At 39.8% G+C, this 25,825-nt stretch overlaps 1 long non-coding RNA gene across 1 annotated transcript in view; it reads left to right on the forward strand.

Moving 5' to 3' along the window:
• Nucleotides 1-23,973, forward strand: part of LOC119916857 — a 42,312-nt gene extending 18,339 nt beyond the window's left edge. The window contains exon 3 of the long non-coding RNA XR_005447177.1: nucleotides 23,812-23,973. This is a non-coding gene — a long non-coding RNA (uncharacterized LOC119916857). The remainder of the gene's footprint in view (nucleotides 1-23,811) is intronic.
• Nucleotides 23,974-25,825: the final 1,852 nt, after the last annotated feature.

Raw genomic sequence — 25,825 nt, forward strand, 5'->3', positions numbered from 1 at the left:
TTGAATTGACTCGTCTGCATTCTGTTCTATAGTTTACATTGTCAAGAGTAAACTGTAATCAGGAGAGAGACTTTGTGCTGGTGGGGTTAGACAAGGTGTTGGATGGCTTGTTAACATCACTGTCAAGAGCTGAAGGCAGCAAAATAGGTTGATGGACTGGCCTAAATGACAAGCTTGATGAGTCTAACATCCCATCATCTGTCCATACTGAGAAAACTATGTTTTATCAGAGTGTTGAATGCAACTGTCTGCTGGCAGGTTGGCTAGAGCTAGCAGAGCGTCACTTTACCTGCCAGCGGACGTAGTTATCGAAAGGAAAGTTTGATTCTCACGATAGCCTGCTTAACTGCAATAGATGCATAATCCGGTCAGACTAAAACTATCGGTACAGTCTGCACGGACTGACTCGCTAAACTGCAGTACTGTATTCACAGGTTGTTCCTTGCACTGTGAGTACTATTTCTTTTAGAGATTAAGAGGGGTTTAGTTGAACTATTTTAGTGTTTTGAACTGAGTTGCCAACTGTTTTTACTCTGTCTCTATTTCTAAGTGAGCTCTTGCCTGGCATTTTAGTTGGACTGAAAAGAAACTGAACTGAGCAAAGTGTGAATTGTTTTGTTAATTAATTTGTTAATTATTAGTTTGTTTAGTGATTGTGGACCAATTTAGCTGGTAATACAGTTCCTTCCTTTACGGTTTCCCCAAACAGTATTTGTCATTGTGACGAAGTGGGTTTATACATATGTGTTTATTTTTTTGGTAATTTACCATAGCTTGTGTAAAAGTGCACCACTTACTATCCTGGGTTGTTTGTGTTTGGATTATGTTACAGTCGACAAGTAAACAAGCAAGTAAACACAGTCATAAGTTAGTTTCAGCTCAATTTTATTAGGTTGCAAGTTTAAACATGGTTTAATTGTTTTCCTGTGTTAATACTTACAATTGTTTGTTCCTTTTTTCAGTTCCACCATGCAGAATAATTGTTTGGGGAGGGGCCAGCCTAAGCATTTCCTGTTTTATAGGAATAAGGTGGTCATGGATGACGTCACCGGGCCAAACCAAGTATTTCTTTAAAGGAATGTTTCTTTTGGTTGTTTTTGATTATTATGAATAAATGTGTTACCTGTTTTCTGGGCAGTGGGAGCGGAGTGAATTGATAACGAAGTTCCAAATATTAAGAGATTTCTAGTTATTGATGTTGTGGAGTAGATCAACCTGCATCAGAATGGGATGGGCTGAAGCAGTTGGGTGTAAATTGACCACCCTATATAAACAGGGGGGAAAAAAAGAGGTGAGGCGGTGCTGCTGTGAACATGTGCCTCTTGTTAGCGTTGCTACAAGTTTGATGCGTTATTATAAACATATGATGTTTGAGTCTGCTTACCTACCACCTTCCTAGCCACTCTGGCCAGGCTACACGACAGTCATTCTTTAGAGGTTGTACATGTGAAACATGAGTTAAAAAAAATTAAGTATTCTGTTGTGACTGCACATTTGGTTTGATTTATAAAGTAGATGAAGTGAGTTAGTGGTACTTTGAGAACACATGAGAAAATAGTTGAGTCAGTTCCTTGACTAGATTATAAACCACATTATATACCAGGAAGGAAAGTAAAATTTTCTTATGAAGTAAAAAAATACAGTTTGAATAAACTACTGATATACTGTGCGTAAAACTGTCCTGACTATTCCTCAGTGTCATGGTGTGAAAATAAATATTCAGTTTGATTCCCTACATAACAGGTGCATTAAAAGATGTAATGTGTATGGGATCAAGACAAATAAACCACATTTACTCAGGTTAAAACCAGTATACTCATAAAAACAGCCACTATTGTTGACTTGCCCTTAGTGTTTCACTTTAAATTTTAAAGGAACAAAAATGTAAAATGTGCACTTAAAACTAACATATGAATTAGAGAAAAACTAATTCAGCTAACCTGCGATGGACTGGCGACCTGTCCAGGGTGTACCCAGCCTTTCGCCCGATGCCAGCTGGGATTGGCTCCAGCCCCCCGCGACCTTGTACACAGGATAAGCGGTTGATGATGGATGGATGGATAATTCAGCTAAACTGATTTTAAAACCATACTTCTGATATGTCTCTCACATCTACACTCACACACAGGCACAGACATACGCACAATATATGTAAGCCATAGAGTACACAAACACACCACACCAGGATTTTCACTCCCATAAACTCTGACTGTGGAGGTCAGCGTGTGACCTGTGGATAATGGGGTTGTGACCCCTCTGGTCACTGTGGAGAACTCTTCAATGGGCTCTGAACTAAGTACACCTGACAGCGCTGGTTTTCCCCTCACACACACGTTATGTCCACATGTTTCACTCTTGCCATTTGCAGTAATCACGCACACTGAGTTATGCATGTGACACATGATATCACACATCAAACCAAAAAAGAAAAATTAACACATGATCACACAGACACAAACACACAAAGACACACAGGGTGTGGTCCACATACCAGCAGTCCTCTGGGAACGCTGGCCGTCTATAAGAGAAGATCATACATCTGGAGACTGGAAGGTTTCAGCAGACATCTTACAGTAGCTGTTCATGGAAAGACTTTCCAAAAGTGTTGCTTTTTCTCCGTGTTCATTCATACTATGAATAGACAGAGATAGATATGTAGGTCTTTGTGACTTGGATCTGGTTACTATCTTGTCCAGTCATAACACAAATCCAATGCAGGTCTCTTTCATTTTCTCTGTAATATTAATATGTCTCATTATCATCAGGGTAGTTTTATTAAATTAATTTCAAATTAGGGTTTAGGGTTAGGGTTAGCGCTCATTCTCCTGGCCTCTGGATTCCTGCTGATTACACACACCTGCCTTCCATCAAGCTCATCACTCTGCTATATATCAACTCCCATTTCTTCATCCACTCATTGCCAAATCATTGTTTCAGTTACAGTGAACCATACTTGCTTGCCTGCCTGCCTGCCTGCTCTCAAACCGCTATCCAGCTGCAATCTCTGACCAGCCACGCTATTTCCCTCTCGTTCATCCACCCCGCTCCAGGCTATCCAGCCATACCTCACCGCCCTCTGCCTCAGCCAGCTGCCTCCCTGCTCATTCCACCTCCATTCCACGCTAACCCTACAATAAATCCCTTTTTAATTCATCCACTCCTGAGTTTGGGTCTGCGTTTGGGTCTACTCTGGAAATCCTAACAAGCTTTTGATCTTTGTCATAGTGCGTGAGGCTGTGGTATTTATAAATGCTCAATCTGAAATGTATCTGAAAAAAATATCCGTTTCTTTTATGTGGTTTTGTGTTAACGTAAAATCACTGGAACATATAAAAATGTCAAACATCAGGAAACATTCTACTGTAATGGAAGTTAAGCACCTTAAAACTATGTAGAGCTGAAATCGTGTTTTTGAAATAGTGGTTTTCATTAATATATTGTTTAATTTGTATACTTGGAAACAATTAGGCTTGGGCGATTTTCTCTATTTTCATATTGTCTAATCATGGCTAGCTGAGATCACTGATTGGCGATCTGATTGCCAGGGTGCAGTGTTAGGTTGCAGCATGCCAGTGAAATGTCAGCATAGAAGAATAGGCTCATTAGCTTTAACAGTCTGTAAATGCACAGTACAGTGTTTACCACAGAATTACCGTGTGGCGGGTGGAGGTGTAATCTATTTTGACTAGCAGCTATGTACAGCATGCTAACCTCGACAATCTCTAGGCTATCCATATTAGCTAGGGTCCTAGCTTTAGAAAATAGACTAACTTCTCTGAGTTGACTTGAATGCTTTATATTTTCTATAAACACATGGCTCCATTTGTGCTTGAGAGAGAGGGAGAGAGAGAGTAGCAAGCGTAGCTGAGCGAATCAATTATGATTTTACTCATATTAAATAGTATGTGGCGGTCAGCGTTGAGATCTTGGTGTGTCGTGTTGCCACAAATAAATCAATGAATAGAAAACACTGCAGTGGGGTGAAGATTCTAGAGACTGTTTTTAAGTCATCTTAGTTCTGATAGTAAGTTAGTTGAAATCTCCTTGAATATTGACGCATGAAAAACCAATCGCTGAGCATCCCTTCAGTCGTCAACAGCCGATCCAATCGGAATAAGCCTAGTAACAATGCATTTATCTCAGTTCACACTGAGATACTGAGAAACGCTATCAGCTAGCTGGTAGTCTGTGACATTAACGTAGAGAATACAATGAAAGATCATGAAAAAAACATCTCAGAAAACGTCTCTCAAACAAAACGCCAAGCATCCAACTATCTATAGAAACTATCTAGCTTTCAAAATGTATGTTCATGACCTTTCCTGAACATCCTGTACAAGCTAGCACTGTCCAACATTGTCATTAAGTCATTAATCAGTCAGTGTGTATTTTTAATTAATTAAAATGTTATACATGAGTTTAGAGATATGGCTTGGCAGAATCGGAAGGAGCTTTATTGCCAAGTAGTATTTAACACAAATGAGGAATTTCGTTTTGGTGATAAGGTGCTACATGTAGACAAACATACAGTTGACATAAATAAATGTAGAAATATATAAATATGGAATAGAGTTAAGTTACATAAGAATATTAAAAAGAATAGAGAAAAATAAAATAATACAACTATTTGCAGAAAATGTGCATTATTAACAATATAAAAATAAATATTAAAGCTGCAAGCAGCGTTGGGCGGGCCCTCGCACTTGTAAGCGCGTCCGCGCGTGAGCCGGCCGAGTTGCACATTCTGGAGCTCTGCCGGTGCGGCTGTGAATTTCCTACGCGGTTCCGACGCCGCATGAATGTGCTATATGTCACTTCCTGTGTCCCCTATGTGGAGCTACATAGCACTTGCCGCTATGAATATAAATCGGTATTGACGTGTAGATGTCTGCGGGGTGGGAGAGTTATCAAGCACGTAAAGTTTGTTTCAGATGTGAACATGTACACTGAACAATAATGTACCCAAACAATAAAATAAATTCCTTTTATATTTCCCTGCCTTGTTGTTTATGTGTACATACAGAGGAAGAATGTGAGAACAGCACACATTTCATCGTTACTGTGTGTTAGAGCATGGGAGAACAGTGGATACTTTTAATACAGCCCACACCCCTAATACTGTGTAACTATAACAAGTAGAGAACAGAACAAAAAGATGTTCTTTCTTTACAACTGTCTGCATAGCTTATTCATATTGTGTAATGAATGAAAATAAATAGGCCTACTAGGCTCCTCTCTACTTTGACATTTAAGATTAGCTTGTTTGATCCACCTTCATACACATGTGACATTACTGTACAACTTGAGAAAGGTGAGTTGTTTTCTGCTCCAGCCTGCCTAAAAGAAAAGCGTTTTGGGGATTAAATGGACTTTATTAGCTGCTGCAGTGCAGGATGAACTCAGAATAGACCCATTTCTCACCTTATTATTCTAAATCATGCAACGAAGAAGAAGAAATGCATAATAAATCCTGGGACAAAATCTGTCCACAAATACTGTACAGCATGTAGTCTAATGAACAAGACTTGTGTTATATCTGACTTGGGCAGTGAAATGTTTAATTTTTTCAATTCATGTGGTCATAGTTGTCCACAACTCAAATCAGAATATAAGAAGAAATGTTTTATACCACCTCAAGAAGGCTTCCTATCACAAAGGTAGGAAGGTATTTCAAATGTACAACTGCAGTACTTAAATCTAAGTAAAGTAATTTCCCTGACATTACTGTGTTACGCATGTAACAGGTTTTATACTTCCTGTGAGTATAATCCAATCAGTCTTATTTTCATACTGTATATCCTTTGTGTAATTTGATAAATTGTGTTGTATGTGGTGCTCGCATCGGGTACTACTGAGACTTCATTGCCCTCTTCAGAGAAGACTCTGACTGCAACTTGCGTCTTTGTAAAGAGAGAAACGGACAGAAAAAGTCTCTAACTCTGCCTGTCAGCTCGCTCTGCTCCGTTAAAACTGAATTTACCATACAGAATTGAATACGAGTGCACTCCAGATTTAGCTGCAGCCAGCTGACCGTGTGCTTCTCCCTTTACCGCAGTTCTGTGTCCATGCATGCAGCAAACTGAAAGCACTGTCTGTCGGAGCGTCTACGTGAAAAGAGAAGGAAGACATTGCTGGTAGTATTGTCTTCAGAGTTGTTAAACACCTCAGTGCACTGAAGGAAGCCATCTGACTGTGTGAGGGGCAAGATCATTGATGTCTGCAGGCAGAGTAGGAGCTCTCCTGTCTGACTGGTCCACCAATAGCAGAGAAGATGACCCCTTGAGACACAGCCCCTCCTCATTTGCATAATGAGGCAGAAATGCATACAAAAATTTAAAAAAGACAGGCAGAAATAAATACCATGGGTGAAAATAAATAAGGTAAATAAATACAAAGGAAGAATAAAACAGACAAAAATATTAAAACACACACATAAATAAATACATTAAAAAAATTAGTAATAAATAAAGTTGAATAAACAAATAAGGTAATTATAACAAAGGTGAATAAGTAAAGGCACTAATTAAAATATAAACATTTATTTCTCCTTGTATAATTTAATTACTACCTACATTTATTTATTTACTTTATTTTTTTGTGTATTTAATTGGATGCTTATTTATTTATTGAGCATTTATTTATTTCTGTATTTATTTCTGGCTGTGTCAGGATCAGTCCTCCATAGCGGGGTGGGAGAGTTATCAAGCACGTAAAGTTTGGTTAAGATGTGAGCATGTACACTGAAGTTACAACAACTTCCTGTGTCATGGCGAAGACTTGATCTCTGACGCCACGCCACGGACACACCCATTGACGAAAACTCGCAAATAGCACAACTTTTCATCTTCAATGCCTTTAGAAGGCACAGCACAAATTTGAAGTCGGTCGGACTAAATCCCTAGGAGGAGTTCGTTAAAGTACGAAGTGTGTAAATCATCCAAAATTTGACGTAAAATTCAAAATGGCCGACTTCCTGTTGGGTTTAGGCTATGGCTCCAAGAGACTTTTTTGTGCGTCTGGACAAGATACACGTACCACAGAAAATTCGTGCACGTAGGTGAAACGTGCGGCGGGGGCTGCTTCGTTAAAAGTCACTTCCTGTTGCCAGCAGGTGGCGCTATGACTGTGGGTGAATGTCAGCATGTACATGTGTTCAGGGCGGGACTCTCATCCTACATGTACAGTTTGGTGCAGATGTGAGCATGTACACTGAAGCTACGACAACTTCCGTGTCATGGCGAAGAGTTGATCTTTGACGCCACGCCACGGACACGCCCATTGACGAAAACTTGCAAATAGCACAACTTTTCATCTTCAATGCCTTTAGAAGGCACAGCACAAATTTGAGGTCGGTCGGACTAAATCCCTAGGAGGAGTTCGTTAAAGTACGAAGTGTATAAATCATCCAAAATTTGACGTAAAATTCAAAATGGCCGACTTCCTGTTGGGTTTAGGCTATGGCTCCAAGAGACTTTTTTGTGCGTCTGGACAAGATACACGTACCACAGAAAATTCGTGCACGTAGGTGAAACATGCGGCGGGGGCTGCTTCGTTAAAAGTCACTTCCTGTTGCCAGCAGGTGGCGCTATGACTGTGGGTGAATATCAGCATGTACATGTGTTCAGGGCGGGACTCTCATCCTACATGTACAGTTTGGTCCAGATGTGAGCATGTACACTGAAGCTACGACAACTTCCGTGTCATGGCGAAGAGTTGATCTTTGACGCCACGCCACGGACACGCCCATTGACGAAAACTTGCAAATAGCACAACTTTTCATCTTCAATGCCTTTAGAAGGCACAGCACAAATTTGAGGTCGGTCGGACTTAATCCCTAGGAGGAGTTCGTTAAAGTACGAAGTGTGTAAATCATCCAAAATTTGACGTAAAATTCAAAATGGCCGACTTCCTGTTGGGTTTAGGCTATGGCTCCAAGAGACTTTTTTGTGCGTCTGGACAAGATACACGTACCACAGAAAATTCGTGCACGTAGGTGAAACGTGCGGCGGGGGCTGCTTCGTTAAAGGTCACTTTCTATTGCCAGCAGGTGGCGCTATGACTGTGGGTGAATGTCGGCATGTACATGTGTTCAGGGCGGGACTCTCATCCTAGATGTACAGTTTGGTCCAGATGTGAGCATGTACACTGAAGTTACAACAACTTCCTGTTTCATGGCGAATCATCGACGCCACGGACACGCCCATTGACGAAAACGCGCAAATAGCACAACTTTTCATCGTCAATGCCTTTAGAAGGCACAGCAGAAATTTGACGTCGATCCGACTAAATCCCTAGGAGGAGTTCGTTAAAGTACGAAGTGTGTAAATCATCCAAAAATGGCCATAAAATTCAAAATGGCCGACTTCCTGTTGACTTTAGGCTATGGGTTCTTGAGGCTTTTTTGTGCGTCTTCATATGATACATGTCCCCAGAAAATTTCATACATGTAGGTTGAACGTGAACGAGGGGCTAATTTTTTCCAATTTTCTAGGTGGCGCTAGCGAGTCATTTTGCAACGCCCATGTGCGAAACTTGTAGAATACGAAATTTTTCACCGGTTCTGACATGTTTGCAAATTTTGGTGAGTTTTCGAGAATGTTTAGGCCATGTCAGTTGAGCCTACTTTGCAGAAAAAAAAAAAAAAGAAAAAAATCCGAGCAAATTCAATAGGGACCTCACACGGTCGTGCTCGGGCCCTAATAATATCAACAAAGATTAACAATTAACAGTCATGTTTTCTTAGTTTAATTATCCTTATCAACGGGGACATTTACAGTGGCATAAGACTCGAGGCTACATACTGCGTTTTCCTGAAAACTCCATTCATCCTTGTCTGTCTGTCTGTCTGTCTGTGGTGGATATGACTTCTAAAGTTCAACTGTAGACATTTCAGTAAGTATGGAAACACAGGCAAGTCAATGATTATTATATTCATGCCATCTCACTCTTTCACATCTTTCTCTTTATCCTTCCCTTAATGTAACACTCAAAGCACGGATGAAAAAGTTTCTCCACGGGTGAATATGGTCCATCATTTTTCCATATTCCTCTTTGACACATTGTCTTCTTTTGTCTTACTCTTTGTACTGTAGATATCTTCATTTCTGTGCTTTGTATCTGTCTGTGTACCCCCCCGCTCTCTGTTTTGTTTTTCCCCTGGCCTTTGTGTGACCTCTGTTTTGGCAGAAGCATTCACATGCTGTCAAAGGAGTGGTGGGAGGCATAGAGAAGGGAGATGTACTTCTCATGTCACACATGAGTCATTGTATTTTGCAATTACTTAAACAGCAGCAGTGCAAAGAGCTGAGGTATGAGAAAGGTCCCCTATGCAGGGCTCAGGTCAGTAAAGCTCAGCCAATCAAAGATGAATTCATGGGGACAAATTTTAGATTCTTATTAAAAAAATTAAATACTTATAAAAGTAGAGTGGGGGGACATTGAGTCGAATTGAATCAGTTGTCTGAGGGCACTGGGTGGTGCGAGCCAAGCTTTTCACAAAATCTTATAACTTTTACTATTTTTATATCAGATAGTCTGACTTGTAAAGTTTCAGCACAGTAACAGCACTTCTACTTCAGAATATATAGAAAAGCACTTACTGTCTCCTTCCATCCCGGATAAAAGGGGGCAGATGTGACAGGAAAACAAAAGGTGGCAGAAAGGGAGTGTTGGAGAGAAAGAGACTGTAAGAGAAAGGACAGAGAAGACCAAAGAGAGTTGTTGTAGAAATCCTCTTGATGTTTGATACGGATGTGTTGTGATATTTCACATTGTAAAACCTCACAGACACAACATCTCTCTGGGGCTCCACATGTCTGCTCTCCTCTGTTGATCTATTTTTGCTCATCCGCCAGTCATCTTGTCTGTCTATTGTGTCTGGAAGGTGAGATGTACAGTCTCAAATCTCGGCATGTGGCCAAAGTATTCCCTGATTTGTGGGCATTGATCAATAACATCATCAAACATCGTCATTTTCTGTCATAGCACATTAAAAATATTGAATATTGATAAAGCTCTGTTAGCATGTCATTGATTCACATGTTTTAGATCACCAAAACTTTTTGTCTCCCAGGGACCCAAACATAAAAAAATGCATTCTAATTTGCTATAACATTTACATTTATAAACTACTTATAAAGAACGCGACATACCATGAATTTAAAATGTATATGACATGTATCCAAGGAGGGTTAAATCAAGGGCAACTGCATTTGATTGAAGATATCTGAATGATGCAAATCCTCTTTAAGTATCTTCACTCAAGTCCAGTTGCCCTTGATTTAACCCTCTTGAATAACTATGACCTGCATGACTGTGAATCTTAACAGATAAAAGCACATAACACCAATAATCAGATTTGCCAAGTGTGAAGTTTCTAACCACCTCATAACAAACTTGCACTGAAAAATGAGGACATAGAAGCATTAAGGCAATACATTCACTATGTCAGCTAGTGTGGGGAGTGGGGTCAATGTATAAAGTAAGCTACATCACAGCAATAATCAATTTTGCTGAGTGCAATGTGATTCTGTCGGAACAGGATCCGGGACCTCCCAGATTGGGACCGGCACTTCCTTTGTCACTATCAAAATCTGCAAGCCCCACATATAGGTTCCCGGTAAACACACTGTATCCTGGTAAGTGGTTCAGTGCTTTTTGGTGTCTAAATATTTTGGCATGTGATTACTGTAAGCCCTGTCTGAGTCTGGCTAAATCAGGAGGTGCATGTGTAGGTGTGTGTCAATGCCATTGAAACAGAGCGGAGATCGTTAGAGAAACAGAACACGTCACTTCGATCAGACAGACCGTGTTTTTTGCAGTGACGAGGTTTTTTTCCCCAGTTATCTATGGACGCTTTCAACGGTAACAACATAAACAGACGGTACTGCGCATGTGCATTACTCTGCTCCGACATTGACGTTGGACAGATTTGTGCAGCTGGAGAGAAAGAGAGAGGGGGAGAGAGAGGGAGAGAGTGAGAGGAGGTGCTGAGCGAATATGCGCTGCGTGCAGCTCTGCAATCAAATACAAGTTTTCTCATCTTAAATAGTAAAAAAAACGGAAATCAATATGTGCCAGTCAGCACTGACAATGTAGTGGGCCGCCACAAATAAATGAATGTATGGGAAACTCTGTACTGGATATCACTCACTGTATTAGCCAGTAAACACAAACCCAGTGATAAACAAACAGAATGGAAGTTGACTTCGGGCTGAGCGCATCACCTTGGCAACGTGTCCGATGAAAGCGAAGCGTCTATAGGCAGCGCTGCAAGTTGAAGAGCACGAAAGTGTCCGTCATTTGCATGATTTCAAATTAGTGTGAATGCACTGATTAATAACTCAGAATCAGAAGGAGCTTTATTGCCAAGTAGTGTTTTACACATACGAGGAATTTGCTGTGGTGATAAGGTGCTACACATAGACAAACATACAGTCAACATAAATAAATGTAGAAATATAATAAATATGGAATGGAAGAACAACATTGCAGATATATACATGAACTTTATTCTGGGTCTGTGCCGTGCAGAAGTAATGGAAGAGAATATTGTGTACATATAAATATATAAACTGACAACATATAAATATACAACAACAAAGATCAACAATCAACAACAAATATGTGCGACGTGCCAGGTCTGTGCCCGACACGTGATGAAACAGTACAGAGTGTCAGTGGGGGACCAAGGCCTTGTTAATGAGGCTTCCTGTGCCCAGGAAGCGGAAGGAGTCCACAGTGGTGACCGAGGAGTCACACAGGATGATGGGGGAGGGTGGGACTGCTCTTTCTGAAGTCCACGACCATCTCCACGGTCTTCAGAGCGTTGAGCTCCAGACTGTTCTGGCTGCACCAGGTGACAAGATGGTCGATCTCCCACCTGTAGGCGGACTCATCCCCACCAGAGATGAGCCCAATGAGGGTGGTGTTATCTGCAAACTTCAGGAACTTGACAGACTGGTGACTGGAGGTGCAGCTGTTGGTGTACAAGGGGAAGAGAAGGGGGGAAAGAACGCAGCCTTGAGAGGAACCGGTGCTGAGGGTCCTGGAATCAGAGACATGTTTTCCCAGCTTCACGTGCTGCTTCCTGTCAGTGAGGAAGTCTGTGATCCGCCTGCAAATGGAGTCACTCAACTGTAAATAAGTAATGCTTTGTGACAGTTTAGTTTTACTTTAGATGAAGACAGATAAAGTTCAATATTTTTTTATATTATTTTATATAAAAACAGCCTGTTTTAGACAATATCATATGGGGTACATGATTAAAATAAAGAGTAGTAAAGTTTTGTTTGAAAATGTAATTGGTTTTTGTTTTAGGTCAAACACAGCTCAGGATTTTTAACTCTGTATAGCCTGGTTTTAGAACAAGCTGATGCAAGAGACATAACTCTGAAATACATCTAGTATGTGTTGTTCAAATGTTGCACTGATATGGTCAGTGTTCAAAATAAAATGCCTTCAGATGTCTGTGGCATTGAAGTTTGGTTGAGTGCCTGCCAACAAGCAGGTCATCTTATATCTTTCCGGAGACCACTGGAGGCCAATGTAGGCCAACAATCATAATGTTTGCCCTCAGTCAGTCTCATGGCCAACACAGGCGTAGGACATGTGCATATCAGTTTGGCAAAACATGCCTCATCTTCTGTAAACAGCTGAAAGTTGTAGGGCTAAATACTGCATAACCTTGAGGAGTTTGATGCTGGCGTTATGTATGTCCTCACCCCCGCAGTGAGCATAATTTAACTGATTCCCCTGGAGCGCATTAGCAATGCGTGGCGGGTCAGTTCGTTTGACCCAAGCCGTCAGACTAGCAGCATGCGGCAAAGAACCAGAGGAAAAACTCTCTGAGTGAAGACAACCAATGGCAGACAAGAGTGATCTTTTCATCTTAACACAGAAAAACTGAAAGAGCGAGGGAGAAAACAGACAGCAAAAAAAACTGAAAAGCACAAGAATGAATAAGACAAGGAGAAAAACAACCATATGATGAGCAAGGAAACAACAATGTCCTCATCTCTGTTTGGAAAAAAAGAGAAGGGTAAGGGGGTGGGGGGGAGACAGATGAAGAGTGAAGAATAAAAAGACCCAACAATTGGACAGAAGCAAAAAAGTGAAGCCAACAGACACATTTCAAATGAGCTTCAAAAGAGAAAACAAGAGTGGAGAGAAAATGGAAATGGGGGAAAAAGGGAGAATAGGAGTGGCAGAAAACCAGAAGCTACACGAAACAGAAGCAGTAAAACAACAAACTTGTTGTGCCATCTGTGATCCATTCCAATGTATTCTGCAAAGAAGGGGCACATGGGAAAGATGGCAGACAAAGCAGGACAAGAGGAGGAAGGAGAAAGTTGGAGAAAAAGATTTAAAGAGAGGGAACATTATAAGCGGAGATATGCAAGATTTTATTGGACTTTAATATTTGTAACCCACCAAAAACAATCTACAAATGTGTACTACATTATGATGCACAAATATTTCACTATCTACAAATACTGTATGTATTTTTACATTTGTGATGTATAAAATCATATACACCTAAATACTGAGTGACTTCTATACACACACTATAAACAGTTTTATGCGCATTTACAGATTGCTTTCTGTCAATTTGTTGGTCATGTTACATTTCTAACTTTTATTTTTACGCATTTGTGGAATTGTGTCCAAAGTTTACTGTGGAGATCTGTTTAAAAAAAAAAAAAAAAATAAATTACACACATCTCACTACTCAAAACATGTATTTTTTGCATTTGTGTTGAATAAAATCATATCCATAAATATACAGTGAAGTGTTATTTGCGCATTTGTGGATCTATTTTTACACACAAAACAGTTTTTGCACATTTGCGGATCACTTCCTGTCAATTTGCAGGTCACGTTATATTTGTGACTTCCTTTTTACGCATTTGTGGAATTTTTCCAACCTGTACCACAGATGTTAGTAATGTCAGTCTTGGGTTGGTTGGGAACGGCACCCCACGTTAGATCTCCAGTATTGCCTTAGACATCCACATGTCCTGAACGACTCCCTGTTTTCAGTCTAGGACAATTTTCTGAGTAGCTACTTATGGAGCTGATTTTGGTGTAATGTACACCCTACTCATGAGCCTTAACGAAAATACAGTTTTTCATGCAAAAGGACATGGAACAACAGGAAATGGACACTGACTGTACTTTTGAGGACCGTAACCTTATACATTTGTTTTACATGACACCTCAATAGCTCCTACAAACAGTAGGTACAACAGGACTTTTAAATGTATTCTATTTATTTGAATCTAAATGTAAAACAAATACAGTGATAAAGTATTCAATAGTAAACTATATCCACTTGTACAGAAAGGTTTAGATGGAGGTCCAGCAGAAGCAGCCCAGAAAGCAGTGCTGCAGGGTGGGAATCCAATATCAGCTTGGACAAGATGAGGCTAAGGTGCTGCTGAGAAAATGCGCAGTCACAAAGGGAAAGGCTCAGTGATATATGGTAGAAATTCCTCATTATGTCAGTCCTGTAATCTTTGACAGGAAATGACCCGCAAATGTGCAAAAACTGTTTTGTGTGTTTTAAAAAATAAAAAAATAATAAAAACACAAATGCATAAATAACACTTTGTATATGAAATTACAATATCTGTATACAGAATAAATTGTATATATTTGCAAATTGCACTGTATTTTTGTGGATATGATTTTACAGAACACAAATGCATGTAATACATATTTGTAGAATCATTGTAAACATTTGTGGATTGTTTTCTGTGGATTACAGTCCAAATACATGATGATGACAATAAAAATGATCTGTGTTCTTGTTACATTGGCTTAATGAAAGCTGTTAAATTAATAAAACAAACTCATCTAGAAGATGGTTGTCAGTCTGATCATGTTTATTTATAAATTCCTGAAACCGACCTTTTTGTGCAGGGAGGATTTAATCTGAGAGCAACCATTTTTGATTTTGTTGCAAGATGAACAGCTGCTTTCTAGCTGTCATTTCCGTTGTTGTGGGTAAGAAAGCAATCAAGCCCCAATCATGGTTACAACAGACTTACCCAAGTCAACCCTTGTAGTGTGACTTACTGTAATGCCTGTTCCATCTGTTGCCGTCAAATGATGTCCCAGCAGTAATAGTGTTCGCCCTCTGAAGCTCACTGAAGCAATCCCCAGAAAATTCCCATTTTTGTCACGGACTGTTTGGAAAATACCTCCCAGTAGCTATGAGGGACACCCTGCTGTATCATGAGAACTGCAATCTAAATCAATGTACTTCAAAGACTTGTTTACACCACTGAAACATAACCATAATATTATGATGGATTATGACAGATGGAAAATCGCTTTTAACATGATTATCCAAAGACTGTATAGAGAAGGGAAAAAGGTTCAACTCTAAATTTTCCAGCAAATGGTGTTCAAAATGAGATTAGTACAAACAGTGACTCAGAATCATATTACCAAATCATTAATGGTAGATAATCTTTCCAGTGTTTCCTCTAGGATGGAGTTGTAGCAGTGGAGGTGAAGCAAAATTTTTGTCTGAATATAAAACCCCAACACAACATGTCTCAGTAACATTGCTTAGAATACCTTAAAATTGCTGTGTTTTCCCATAGTTTGAGCTTAAGATGAATGTTTTGGTGTTGGTCAGGGGGTTTGGGGGTTCGCCCCCAAGAAAATTTTATGTTTTCCAATGAAAAATATGTAACATTTTATTTGCACATTAAAATCCAAAAAGAAACGTTCCCTCATTAGCTTAAAAGGACTAGTTTGCATCACTAATTAGCTTTACTAACCTCAGCTCCTCTAGTCACCACCATCCTTTCTTTTCCAAAATCACTTTTTCAGACTGAAAAATAATTTGATCAGTCTGTACAGGACAGAGCTGCAGGCTACATCAGTTTAGTCTAAGTTTGTACCTGATGTTCTCAACATTGGACAAGTAGGCAGTAATAAAATACAGCTTCCAGTTACTTTCTATTGAGCTAATGTTAAGTTACATAGCAGCTATGTAACTGCTGTAGAAGCTTTCCTGCTCAGCTGCGCAGTCTGAAGGGGACCGCGGTGCGCCGCTCCTGAATGCATATAGGGGAAACACTGATCTTTCTTTATGCTGGTCACTTTATCGAAAACGAAGATAAATTTTGTAGATTTAATTAGATAATCTACCACAATTTAGAAAACATTACATGTGTATTTTCATGGATAAAGCTGTTATAATCTTACTGCCCATCGTTCTAATTGTTGGTCTTTACAAATGTAGTCTGCTATAACTGCCTGAAGACATAGGAACAACGTGTTGATACTTTAATGTCAGGGTTGTTCCCCTTGAATGACCTTCCCATGCAAAGGATTTGATGTTGTCAAATGATGTCAGAGCGTTAATAGCCTTCACCTTCCAAAGCTGAGTAAAACTCTCTGAATGGCATTTAGCTTCCCAGAGACTGTCAGCACAGAGATTATGAAGGAATAAACATGTTTGCTTAAAGCCTCTTATAAAGGTGGGATGACGACGTGTTCTAAACAAGTGTCTCATTAGGGTGGAGAAAATATGAGCTATAGGATAAGTGCATCAGCAATAAGGCAGGTTTGAAGCTTCAAGACTTACATGTTGTCTTAAGATGGATGTAGTATTTATTTGAATAAAACTTGTTATTAATGTGGAAAAAGCGTTTATAAAATAAGTAGCAATTTTTCCTGTGGTGAAATATCTCTGTTGGTATATTTTATTGTTGCAATGGAGAATTTTTGCTTTTCCCCCCATCGCATTGTTTGCTCTCTTCCTGTATTTTTGCTATGTTACTCCATTCTTCTCTCCTCTCCACATTTTCTGTTTGCATCCCTTTCTCTCTGTCGCCCATCCTCCCTCTGCCGTTGCTCTAATCTAGCTGTCAGTCATCTTGTCATTGTGGTTCCAAAGTCTCATTTCCTGGGCAGGAATACATTAGCAGAGGGCTGCTCTGCTATTACCTGCTGAATTACCAGGCTGTCCCTGACAATTAGTTGGGAGACAGGAGACACCGGGCTGCGGTGGACACAGCCATACTGATAACTGGCAACCAGCAAGACACTTTGCACAGACGGCCAGAAATACAGGGCTTTTCCACGACCGTGCATTATGTCTCCTTTTCCACCTGAATTATTAGGGAACTTTGAAATCTTGATAGTGACCTGTGACTTGTGTCAGCAATGTGATTGCTACATAGTAAAGTTACTTTTCAGCCCTGCTGGCAGCGGGGCCCACGGATAGCAATGTCTGCTGGTCTATCGTCAATCAGTCTCTTCAGCCGACACTTCGTTTCAGCTTCACACTGATCACATTGCAGTGAAGTTTATTGTGGATTCTCACTGTCCTCAAAGAATGATTCCCAGTGATATGGTTAACCACCAGTTTAAGATCCATGAGAAGTTATTTTGAAATAAGTAGTATTTCCCAGTATTTTGTAAAATTTGCATTAAAATGCACATAATGCAGTGTATCTTCTCTGAAGGGTTGCTGGTTCAGCTCTCCAAAATATGTAAGAATACTTCTGTCTCCCTTTTTAATTAAAATGTTTGCTGAAGTTCATAGAGCCTCACATTGTAAAGCATATTAAATCATTACAAGGTGGTCAAGATGCGTTATGCATACCGTGGACTTGCTGTTTTTCAGTGATGGTATATCTGAACATGGTGACGCTGCCTTTGTTTCCAAGACTTTCCAACCTCACTCAAATCTATCTTTCCATAGCAGGGTTGTCATTTCATTTGAAATCAGATTGTTGTAATCCCATTATATCTATTGCTCCCTGACTTTTGATTTCCATTCAATCCCAGTCTTGTTCTGCCAACATTGCCTGTAACCTTTTGGTTTCAATTTTCTCTGAGCTATGTGTTGATTGCTTGCGTTCTCTGGCGTGAGGTGAGATGTTTTTATAAGCACTTGTAGTTTCTTTTTATATCACCTGCACAAATTACTTTTTCATTTTCTTCTTCTGGAAAAAAACAAAAAAACAAAAAAAAACAATTTAAAAAAAAATATTTATATATAATTTTGCTTCTATGCAAATCAACAGCTGAGCTAGCTTAAGCTTTGGGATCCATTTTAATATTTATTTAAATTGCTCGTGGTACTTTAACCAACCCTTATGAAACAGGGTTCTGACTTGTCCTAGGAAAGACAGTTTTAAAGTGGTCATATTATGCTCATTTTCAGGTTCATAATTTTATTTAGGGGTTGTACCAGAACAGGTTTACTTGGTTTCATTTTCAAAAAACGACACATTTTTTGTCATATTGCACATTGCTGCAGCTCCTCTTTTCACCCTGTGTGTTGAACGCTTTGTTTTAGCTATGGAGCGATGCATCTCACTTCTACAAGAACTTTGTTGGGAGTTGCACATGCACTGTAGCTAGTTAAAGACTACTAGCCAATCAGAAGCAGAGTAGGGCGAGTCCTGAAAAGCTAGTAAACACGGCTTCCAGCAGTATGTGTTCCCTTTAGCAGCTTAGCAGCAACATGGACTGGAGCAAGAGTTTCAGAGTAGTGAGTTAATAATCTGTAACAAATGTATCTTTCATCCATAAAGTTATAACTGAGTTCTGTCTCTACATCACAGTAACAACTTTATGTCCACTGACTGCCTGGAGGGTAGCTAGTGTTTGGAAGGGGAGGCAGCAGGCGGACGTCTGTGTTTGTCCACTGGTGTTTTTGAGGGTGTGCTGGACTACAAACGAGCTGTTTTCGGGCAGTTCAGAGCAGTGTTTTCTGTGGGAGATGGGAACTCCCTTTGGGGTGGACGTCGGGCTTTTTCACTTTGCAAATCTATTGTATGCACAAAAAGGGTATATAACTCAATAAAGGAGAGGGAAAAAGCCAGAAAACATAATATGACCTCTTTAATGGATTGATCACCTCCAGCATGTCTGTAACTAGTTGGGGAAACTGCGTACAGGCAGATGTTGTTTCATCCAAATCAGCTTAGGCTACATTTTAAAGAGGTGCTCCAATTTTACACATGAAGTTCAGTCTGTCACAAGAAGTAATACACAGCCTATGAAAACTGTTGTATAGTATTGTCTGTGGCTCTCTAAAGTCTGAGAAAATAACCTTGATAATGTAATAGAAAGCCTGTGTTACAGTTTGAAATGCATGCATTTGCCAGGGTTTAAGAAATTATTTTATTGTGTTGCATTGTGGGAAATGTACATACTAGAGACTATAACTCATGATATCTCAGCCTCTGCAGCATTAGTTTTTTTTGACCTTGTGGAAGTGCCATGCTAAATCTAGTACCTTCGCATATGCTTTGGAAAAGCATGTTTCACATGCCTCATATTCAGGGGTTGTGTTGGCTGGCATAAGCTGACTTTTTGCTGGTATCACACGTAGTTGTCCAATAGATGAAAATATCAACAGCCCCCAAAATTAATGAATGAATTAACAGCAAATTAAATAGCCTAATATTGTGAGACTTATGACATACTGCCAAGACAACTGTGTGGTGCGAGACAAAAACACACACTCCAGCCATATTGGCTCTCAAAAGTCTAGTGTAAACTCTCCTCCACTTACCTTGTAAGTAATCTTCTTTCTTGGCACAGCTTCTGTTATATTTTATGCCAGCTTATCATGTTGTAAGTATAGAAATACATCTGCCCATGTTTGATTGTGATTAACACAGTGATTCCTGGACTTCATTGTCAGTCTCAGACCAAAGCAAAAATCTGTAACAATGCGCTATTCAACTCACAGCAGCTCCCTCTGGACTCCCTTAGTTCAAACAAATTATGCAAATATGGTTATCTACACTAACATTCATCTGTGCGGACTAGGCGTGGGGGAAAAAATCGATACAGTATAGTATCACCATATTTCCCGTGCCAATACTGTATCGATACACAGACGCCAAGTATCCATCTTTTATTATATGTACATGAGAATTTTACTTTTTTGGTACTATAATAATATAAATTGCTATTTCAGTCCACTAGAAAAGGAGTTTTCCTAGGGGACACAATTTAAAGTTGGAAAACAGTAATAATTTCTAATACATCGCAATATGTTTAAAATCGCAATAGTATCGTAACACAAGTATCACGGTAATATCGCATAGTGGGGCATCTGATGATTCCCTCCCCTAGTGCGGACGTAGATTCCACAGGTTTGGAAAACAAGCACACTTCACAAAGTAACTGTCCGATTTACTAGAATTTGCAGAGTTCCCTGACCAAAACAGTTTCAGAACAAGGAAGCACTGATATGACACAGCCATCCGTACACAATCGTGCTTTCAGACTCTATACTAGACTTATCAAAATGAGATCTCCAGTGTAGGTTTCTACAGCTAGGAGCACACGTTTGCGTTGACTTATTGAAGAAGATGTTGTTTTGCAGTGTTGCAGCGTCCTTTAATATCTGATTAACATTCTCACCCAGCCTTGTTCTGTCAACATGTGTCTGTTTGAAGCTGGATCAGACAAAGGGAGCGGGCTGGACATCAGACCTTTGATCTGACTGTCCTGTGTGTGCATGAGTGTGTGTGTGTGTGTGTCTGCTCTGGCTATTTCACATTAAAGAGACACACTTGAGAGAGAAAAAGGACAGGTAGAAACTGGCCTTTTCATCCTAACCTTGGATGAAGAGAGACAGAGTGTGTGTGTTCGTGTAGGCTGCTGTGTAAAGAGATCACTCAAACTGGAGCCTCAAGTCAAGGAAAAAAAGACCATACTTTTAGAAGGAGAAAGACAACAGACGGCTAACATTGTGATAGAGTCCCAGAGAAAAGGAATTGAGGAAATGGCCAACTAGGAAGAAAGGCTAATCTGTGAAATCACACTTAAAGATTATAGTATTTTGTGGGAAATTATGGATCTATGTGTTTCAGCCTACGAACAGTAGAAACTAGTAGAGTCAAATCAAGTTTATTTATACAGCCCAGCCTCTAGGGGCTTTATACATGTCTACAGGATCAGAAAGTATCTAACCTTATGGTACATTCACATACAACGCAAATTAAATTTTCCCGTTGCATTACTCATGTGGGTTTGACCGCTGGACTGCTTGCATGAGTGTTTCCATACAACACGAAAATCCAAGTTTAAACATGCAAACACAACCCGGTTTACTACAGGGATGAACACAAAAATCAGGGTTATGTTATGCTAACTTGTTTCATTGTAAAGTACAACAATAGCTGGCATCAAGTAACAGACGCATTTTAAACTTAACAGATAGTTCAACTTCCCCGCTTACTTCTCTCCAAGCAATATCCTGTTTTGTCCGGTTTCTGTATAAATATGAAATAGTATCATAGAGCAACTCGTGACTCACTGAAGATAAATTACTTACTAATCCCAAAAAATACAATTAAAAAGATAATTGAATAAAAGAAATTGACTCTGAGCTCCTCCCACTGGTAAACAGCTCAGGATCAGAGCAGAATCCGGTACAACTGGTTAAGAGAAACCCCCACCTCCCCCAAAAAACAGAAAAAAATTGAGGAAATCTCAAGAAAAGCAACAGAGGAAGGATTCTTCTCCCAAGACAGACATGCAATAGATGTCGTGTGCACAGAATAGACCAATACTCTAGAATTACTACAGTATAATTAATTCCATATAAAAACTGATAAAAAGTACCCATACAAACCATGTAAATTAATAATGAATGAAGGTGATAAAAGGTGCACATAATTGAGACAGAATACAAGTTGAAATTTGAGCAGCTCAATCGAAGCAGTTCAGTGCTTTGCTTAAAGTCACTTGGAGCGTAATGATCTGTGCTTTAATTTTTCCATCCTGACGAGAGATTCAAACAAACATCCTTGTGGCACATGCTTTCTTCAGTGAACATTTCAAAACAGAAAGGGAATGGGAAGTGTATTTTTGTGTCTCAAAGTCATAACCAAGGGCCAAATATATAAGACTGCTCAGAGAGAGCTAGAGCGGAGGTCATTTTCACCCAGACATATCCAATTGGCACTCTAAGTCAGTCGGAATCCATTCCCTTAACATCAGCTTTGAAATACATCATACTGCAGCGTGTACACGCATACTGACTCCATTTCCACTAGAAACATTGTCGGGGTGTGTGTGTGTGTCTGAATCAGTGTGTGTGGGGGACACCATTTGTACTGGTTTTGTTGTCAGCAAGGGAAATAAGCATTTTCATCATGTTGTTGTCCCATTCCGTTTTAAAATGATATCAGGACGTCATTAAGAGCCTACCCCTTCTATTCTGTTCTATTGCATTCAATCCCCAGACATCAGAGAGATTGATGGTACAAACATTCCCTTTCGTCTCTTCCGAATTCAAATTACACTTCAGGTAAAGCAAAGGCAATGGGGTCAGCTTGTAATCTGCTAAAGGATAATCACTCTCATGCATAATAGAATGGTCTTGTGGTGTAATAATAATGCAGACATGGAGATAGCAAGTTGCCTGGGCAATCACTTATTTGCTGCAGACATTTCCATTTGATGTTTCAGGTGTTTAACTTATGCTTTTATCCATAGCTACTTACATTAAGGACACAGGCCAACAACAAATGGAAAAAAGGGCCTTTTGTAGGCAAACACTGCCCACCTGACCTCATCTGTAACTTCTTTAGTCTTCTATTTTTGCATTTCCTGCAGCTAATGCAGTTCAATACAGGAAAAACAATAGTGGCAAATTAGCCTGTCAGTCAACTGTGGGCGGGTCACTTGTGCATTTCTAAGTGACAGCTCAAAATGAGCGGTGGCTTTGGAGGAGTAATACTTCCTCAGCAGTACGAAAAATTGAAGAGACCTAAAAATATATGCTTCCATTGGATCTGAAAGACGTCCCATTATTTTCAAAGTCAATTCAAATGTAAGGTTTTTTTCCCCCTACTGCACATTACTGAAAGTCTTTCCGAGTAGCTAGTATCAAATATAGGGTGGAATAAAGCACCTCCACCCTACATTTGATTAACTTCTGGCCCCACGGGGGCTTACTGCACAGCGGTAAGAAGAAACAAGCTACAATGTGCTATGTAAAATATGCTAAGCTCACAGGTTAGCTTATCTGTTTGCTCTGATGACTGGGAAGCCCATACTTGTGGTTAAAACGTGTAGTGAACAGCAGTGCTTCATTTAACTGGAGGTCAGACATGCAGAGGAAGAGCTGCTTGAACTTTTATTTTGTTATCATTTTTAACGTGCGCTTGTCTATGTGTAAATGTTTTTTTTTTTTGTGCTTTTCCTACATGTTAGCAGTTTTTATAGCAGTTTCTAATGTTTTACTTTATGATCAGCAACTGCGCTGGCCCGCCGGTCAGCTGCAGCGAACGCTGAATGGGCCAAACCAATACTTCAAATATGGAGGGGGGATAAGAGCGGCCCCTCCCAACTTAGACTGATCCTCGATTTTGCTGAAATCTGATTGGCTCACCAGAGCCGATCAAAGGAGTTTACTTTCCATCTGGGGCGAGTTCAATCTCCACAACATTTTGTCAGAGGTGAACTCAGTGCTGGGTTGTATGATAAGCCAAGAGAGACGGTAAATGTGGTGCTGAAAAAATAACAATTAAGAAGAATTTTTTGTCACAAGCAGCTAAATGCACAAGCAGCTAAAAACGACTTGCAGAAAAGTTGTTGTAGCAGGTGAGGCAGGACTCAGGTGCACAATTAGGAGGCTAATGCATTTATTATATACTGAAATTATTTATATATAATGTATAGGCCTATACATTAGGCTATCTATTTATGTAATCTATATTATAAACAACAGTTTGCAATGTGTTATCACACAAAAACAACATCCTTCTATAAGCAAAGAATCTCTGTATGTTTGTGTGCATATTGGCTGTTAAGGTCAGTGGAGGTGATGCAGAGAAACAGGGTGATGATGATCCCAGTCATGATGATGAGGAGGGAGAGAAGGAACAGGAGGAGCAGCAGGAGGAGGATGAGGAGGTCAATGGAACCAGAAACAACAGTGAAAGGTACAGGAGCAGTTTTCAGTGCTGGGTAGGTAATCATGTTTTTCATAGAGTTAGAAAATGGATTATTGTTATTCATATTTATTACTGATGTTTTAATAAAAGAAGAGTGGGGACCAGCACGGGGGAAGCTAAGCCATTATATTTAAGTATTTTAGCACTCTGACTGACTCAGGCTTGCCTGACCTGGTTTTGTTAAGTGCAGTGGATCCTTGTTTATACAAACTGACGAGGCAGGTGTCACCCTGAAGTTTCTTGATGATCTTCAGCTTAATCTGATGACTGTATACAACACAAATATGTATTGAAATAAATACAAATAATATTTCTGCGCTCGCATAAAAGGCCTTTCGGTCTCAAAGTCCCGGGCTGAATTTCAGTCCCAGTACTCCCCTGCATCAAGGTGCGTGCGTCTCCTTCAGTGACGTGAACCAGTCTTTCTGTCTATCAGTAGAGGCAGACACATTGACCTGTGTGTGTAAATATCAACGTATTTGAGCATCTGTGTGTGTGTGTGTGTGTGTGTGTGTGTGTGTGCGCGCGCATGCAGCCTCACCAGCTCACTTTCCCTCAGAGCCATTTCAGTCTGATAATTGCAACCCTCAGACTCAGACTGATTTCCACTTGTCTGCACAGAATTTCAATATAGCTGCTCTTTAACGCCAAGGTCCTCCATATGACTAAGTGAGAGAGAGGGAGAGAAGGGCAAAAAGAGAGGCGAGCTAAAACTTTAGAGAGCATCATCTTGATTGTGTGTCTGTCCTCTTTCAGTCTCCATCTGTCTTTTCAGAATATAGGGCAAGTTAAAGTGGCGAGGGAGTCAAAGCTTGTTGATTTGAAGGAGAAGGTTAGTTCAATCATTTCCAAAAGCTTAGTTCTTACCTGACACATCTCACAAGCGTGACGAGTGCATGTTCATGTTTACTGAACAAACGCACAGTTCAGTTGCATTATGTAAATTATAAGTTAATGACCAAAGTCAAATCAATATTTTTTTGCTTTACTCTTGAGCTCTGTAGATATTTGATGCTTGCTGTGGTAGCCATGATACTTGTTTTTAATAAACATCCTGAAGAGAAATGAGAAAAACATTTATTCACACTCTTAATTTAAATTATGTAAATGGACCACACATAAAACAGATATATTTGGAAATAAATACAATTTAAAAGGTTTTCCCTAACTTTGGAAAATTAATGTTACTAACCTGTATTCTGTCAATTAGCCTTCTACATATATCCCTGCCAATCATTAGCTTATTATTAGAATAAAACTGACCTCTTGGAATAGTAGAGACCGTAATCACAGCACAGAGGGAATAAAGCACTATGTTTCTCAAGGACAGAGGCCCAGAGCACAAACAACCATCAAAAACAGCTGCCGATTCAGACTGGACAAACTTGCGCTGGGGTCCTTTTTGTTGAATATTTACCAAGTTCAAAGACAGCAAATTTCCTGTTAAAGAATTGTCTCTGAACTGGTTTTCTTTCTTGTTTTCCTCAGCTGTTTTCTTTTCATGCGGGTGTGAGAGGGAATCAAAGCTGAGTGCTCCGCTCCCAACACAGTGATCAGTGTTTTCATGGAGACCCTCTTTGATGCTGTAATGAGCCCAGTGTGGTAGGTTATTATTATCCAGAGAGACAGTGAGCAGAGAAAAGCTAGATGGAGAGACACAGAGGGAGAGAGGGGGAGGAAGTGAAAGCAAGTCAGTGGGTGGCATGTTTGGAACAGTTTATCTGAACTCTGGAGCAGTTAGTTTGACTCATTTGAGCAGCTGAGTCGAATGCATTTTTAACGTGTAATCATCACACAGAAATCAAGTTGCAACACACAAAAAAGAGATTATATACAAATTGCTTCCAAAATGGCCACTGTTGTTATATAGT

Source organism: Micropterus salmoides, unplaced genomic scaffold (assembly GCF_014851395.1).
Source record: "Micropterus salmoides isolate LMB-PRFRI ecotype aquatic unplaced genomic scaffold, ASM1485139v1 Ms_hic_scaffold_22, whole genome shotgun sequence".
Lineage (NCBI taxonomy): Eukaryota > Metazoa > Chordata > Actinopteri > Centrarchiformes > Centrarchidae > Micropterus > Micropterus salmoides.